This window comes from Siniperca chuatsi, linkage group LG20 (genome assembly GCF_020085105.1).
Source record: "Siniperca chuatsi isolate FFG_IHB_CAS linkage group LG20, ASM2008510v1, whole genome shotgun sequence".
NCBI classification, from domain to species: domain Eukaryota; kingdom Metazoa; phylum Chordata; class Actinopteri; order Centrarchiformes; family Sinipercidae; genus Siniperca; species Siniperca chuatsi.
Genome location: NC_058061.1, coordinates 24,848,860 through 24,853,764, shown reverse-complemented (window position 1 = coordinate 24,853,764; position 4,905 = coordinate 24,848,860). Strand labels below are relative to the sequence as shown.

General features: G+C 48.8%; 1 long non-coding RNA gene across 1 annotated transcript; it reads left to right on the top strand.

Moving 5' to 3' along the window:
* The first annotated feature begins 3,407 nt into the window (after positions 1-3,407).
* Positions 3,408-3,714, top strand: LOC122867478. Its single transcript, XR_006375927.1, has 2 exons — positions 3,408-3,538; positions 3,634-3,714. It is a non-coding gene; the product is annotated as an uncharacterized LOC122867478 (long non-coding RNA).
* Positions 3,715-4,905: the final 1,191 nt, after the last annotated feature.

Sequence of the window (4,905 nt, the reverse complement as noted above, 5' to 3'; positions counted from 1 at the left end):
CATATTGATTCCCAGCACCTGTCACCCATCACACACCTGAACGTCATCAGCCACTCTACCCCTCTATAAAATACAACTCCTCACCTCAGTCAGTGTCCGGTCTCGTTCATATGAAGGACAGAGCTACGCTATCTACCTTCGAACACTCCACGGACTCATCCACGACGTTACGTCAAGGCTATTGCCACTTTGAACCCCGATCACCGAATCCCAACTCCAGTAATCTCCGGTCTCCTGAGTGTGTCGCTCCAGCTCCGGCTCCCGTCTGTCTCCAGTCTCCTGTGTGTGTCGCTCCAGTTCCCAAACCCTTCTACCATCAGCGAAATAAGGGACGGTATCATTTCCACTCATATCCATTCCATATTACCTCCTTGTAATAAAAAACTCTCTCAGTCTCCTCACCTTTGTCTCCGGTTGTTCTGTCCGTAACAGAAGACCGGACCAAAACAAGGATGACGGCCAAGAATCCCCTACTTCACCTGAGTGGGTTGGCCAAACGTTATATCCTCAGCCTCCCTAGTCCCTTTATTGCTGTGGACGAGCTTCTACAGCCGGGGATTTTCTCCGGTAGAATAGAAAATTTCGAAGAGTTCCTCACAAAGTGCTGCCTTGCGTTCCTGTTACACCCTGATCAGTTCCCGTCAGAGCAGACACAGGTAGCCTTTGTGGTGCTTCGGCTGGCCGATCCGGCACTGCACTGGGCTGGATCCCTGGCGGTTAAGGAAGAGGCAGTTCTCCATTCTCTGGACCTCTTCTTGGCGAGATTCTGCCAGGAGTTTGGCCCGCCGAACCTATGGTCATCAACGAATCCCCAACCTGTCTGTCAGCCGCCGCCTGCCTCCAGCCCTGAGGCCCAGCCGCCGCCGCCTGCCTCCAGCCCTGAGGCCCAGCCGCCGCCGCCTGCCTCCAGCCCTGAGGCCCAGCCGCCGCCGCCGCCTGCCTCCAGCCCTGAGGCGCAGCCGCCGCCGCCGCCTGCCTCCAGCCCTGAGGCGCAGCCGCCGCCGCCCGTCTCCAGAGGGTCCCGGCCTTCGCTGCCCGTCTCCAGAGGATCCCGGCCTTCGCCGCCGGCCTCCAGCCCGAAGGTCCGCCAGTCGCCAGTGTCCCCAGGCTCCGCTCCGGTTTCCAGCCCGGAGGTCCGCCAGTCGCCAGTGTCCCCAGGCTCCGCTCCGGTTACCAGCCCGGCGGTCCGCCAGTTGCCAGTGTCCCCAGGCTCCGCTCCGGCCTCCAGCCCGGAGGTCAGCCGGCGTTACCAGCCCGGAGGTCTCCTCTCCAGTCGCTGCTCCGGTTTCCAGCCCGGAGGTCTCCTCTCCAGTCTCCGCTCCGGCTCCCAGCCCGGAGGACAGCAGCCGGCCAGAGTCCGCTCCGGCTCCCAGCCCGGAGATCTCCTCTCCAGTCTTCTCCCCGATCTCCAGCAGTCTCCAAGCCCCTGGTCGTCCGCCAGAGTTCGCGACGGCCTCGCGCCGTCTCCAAGCCGCTGGTCGTCCGCCAGAGTTCGCGACGGCCTCGCGCCGTCTCCAAGCCCCTGGTCGTCCGCCAGAGTTCGCGACGGCCTCGCGCCGTTTCCAAGCCCCTGGTCGACCGCCAGAGGTCGCTCAGGTCCCCAGCCCGGCCCAAGCTCCTGGTCGACCGCCAGAGGCCGCTCCGGTCCCCAGCCCGGCCCAAGCTCCTGGTCGACCGCCAGAGGCCGCTCCGGTCCCCAGCCCGGCCCAAGCTCCTGGTCGACCGCCCGACACACTGGATCCCTATAAGCTTCCCGGATCGGCTTGGCCCCTAGGGACAGGCCGCGGTGACGAGGGAAGGGGGGGGTCTTTCGGCCCTCGGGAGCTGGCCGTGGAGGGGGGGGTACTGTCACACTCTATCATGTTCTCTCCAACCACTCCCCTTCACTCTGCACTCCCTCACCTGCATATTGATTCCCAGCACCTGTCACCCATCACACACCTGAACGTCATCAGCCACTCTACCCCTCTATAAAATACAACTCCTCACCTCAGTCAGTGTCCGGTCTCGTTCATATGAAGGACAGAGCTACGCTATCTACCTTCGAACACTCCACGGACTCATCCACGACGTTACGTCAAGGCTATCGCCACTTTGAACCCCGATCACCGAATCCCGACTCCAGTAATCTCCGGTCTCCTGAGTGTGTCGCTCCAGCTCCGGCTCCCGTCTGTCTCCAGTCTCCTGTGTGTGTCGCTCCAGTTCCCAAACCCTTCTACCATCAGCGAAATAAGGGACGGTATCATTTCCACTCATATCCATTCCATATTACCTCCTTGTAATAAAAAACTCTCTCAGTCTCCTCACCTTTGTCTCCGGTTGTTCTGTCCGTAACAAATTACTTTATCTGTATTAAGGACTAAACTTGATAAAAACTCTGAGAATTCAGATAAAAAATTCAGAATAAGGACCAGGAGTACACTATAACAAACAGAATTGGCTGTCGTGTTTTCCAGGCTGGGTGTGAAAGACTAAGAACAAGGCTTTCGAATGAGTTATAATTTACTTTAGGTTTAGGTTTATTAATAGGCTTGAGTCGAAGATGGCTGCAACTCCACCTCCGTGGCCGAATGGAAAATGAGTTTCATTCTACAATGGGAGAAGAGCAAGAACTGATATGGACTGTTTAGTTCTCCGAAGAAGGGAACACCAAAACAACTGTAATTATCACCCAATTGTGAATGTCTTGCTCTTCCCCCTCTCTCTCTGAATCACACACACACACACACACACACACACACACACACACACACACACACACACACAATCAAACTCCAACAACCCCCCTTTCGTTCCTCACCTCTTTCTGAACTACAGGCTGAAGTAATGGACTACAGATCACCAAAAGTGATTCTATTGTAATCTATTATATATACTATTATAGTGATCTGTTCTTCCCCTTTAGCCAAGCCTGAATGCAATGTGAGTTAAATATTAAATCAATCAGTAACTCCGCTCATAGTAAGGGCAAATGTTGTTTTGATGTTTAGTTTAACAGTTATTTTTGTACGATTTAAAATGAATCAGATATGAACTCAGGGAATTAAGCTTGTCTATCGTGTAACCATATTGCCATCTAGTGACCATGTATAATTACATCTCTACAACTATACTTATCGATCATTTCAGAGTATATTCCAGTAATACTGATACAATTGTGTTGTGTAATCCCCACTTAGAAAGTACTAGTCTTAGAAATCCATTTTTTCTATTACTCAAGTAATCATTTGTATAACTGCCCCTTTCTATTAATATGTTCTATAATTTCCATACATATTATTTCTGTCATTTCAACATGTTTTTGTTATGTTTGTTTAAATTAATTCATGCATATTGAGTGCTTATGTCAAGTAGGAACTAAAGTACATATGCGTTACACACGGACATTTTTGAAAGATGCAACAGGAAAAAACAGACTTTTGGTGAGAAGTTAATATCTCTGCATGTGAATTTAAGTTGTAAAGAAGTTTTTCATTTTTGTATTTTGATCGGGGTATTTCAAGAACTCATTCCCTCTTGGTTATATGCAGCCAGCGAGGTATGTAAAGTATGTTTGTGTTTCCCGAGTGTATATGTATAGAGTTTTTTGCAATATATGTGAATGTGTTTATGTTTTACATTGTCATACTGTAGTTTGACGGTGGATTTCATTGACGGTGAACGTGATAGCGGAGAAAAGAATGAGAAAGGCAATAAATCCATCAGTATCCAGAACCATGGCATCGTTTATTTCCCGGAGGGAGTGATAATTTGCATTATGTTGAAATTTGAATGATGTACTGTTATGAAAAACATTGACATATTGTTTTGTTTCTTTTAGTAATAGTACTGTTAGTTTCTGTTGGTAACTGTTAGTAGCTGGACACTGCTATGGTCAAGGCGGTGTGGTGTGGTGTAATTTTATTAACAAAATGAAATGTTTGTATTAATCACATAGGATGTATAACCAATCATAAATGAACATGTGTCAGCCTACATAAGCAGGTCACACTTCACGATGAGGAATCACATAGGAGTCACTGACGTCGATGCCCCTGCACAGTAGCGCAACTCACTGTCTCCCTATCTGTCTCTTCAAGTCTGAGAGTGGCCCGTTCTTTCCTCTCGCAAGGAGCTACAACATTTCTTGGGATTCGTCAACTTCTGTCATTAATTCATCCGAAACTACAGCTCTGTGGCGGCTACTCCCAATTCAGTTAAATTATTTTTTTATACAGCGCCAAATAATAACAGAAGTTATCTCAGGGTACTTGACATGTAGAGCACGTCTAGAGAAAAATGATTCAACCAGCACTATTTCAGCAGATCATTCAACCAGTTATCTGAGACATTTCATTAACTTTAACACATTTTAACACTAATGTTAAACAATACAGTTTGCTTAACACAGTATAATAGCTACAATTTTACACAGATTCATAATGCCGATGGTTGCAGAGACTTTTGTCTGTTGGTCAGTGGGTGGCAATGCTGTCACCTGGAAAACAAGAGGTTAATTCCCTGAATGCATAACTTTGTCATTTCACGTCCTACAAAAATAAAAGGAAACGGGCTAATAATCTTCCCTTTTCTCGTCCACTGGTCTAGTTGGACTAAGCAAGCGACCCTTTAACCCTCGCGCGCCCCTGGCGGTCTGGGGGGGGGTCTAGCTGACCCGCGGCCGCGGCCGGGGTTAGGTGAAAAAAGGGGTTAACTCCCTGCAGGGAGTTATAATGCACTGGCACTAGTGTTTCTTTGTATTCTAAGTTCATAAAATCAACAGGTGCTACTATGTGGTTTATAAAAGGTTTAAAAAAACAAAAGGAAAAAATTAGGGGAAACAACCAATCAGTGTATGGGACTAAAATCACTAAGAAATGGAATAAATGACTACCTGGTCCAACAGTCGTTAAATCTCCTGTAACG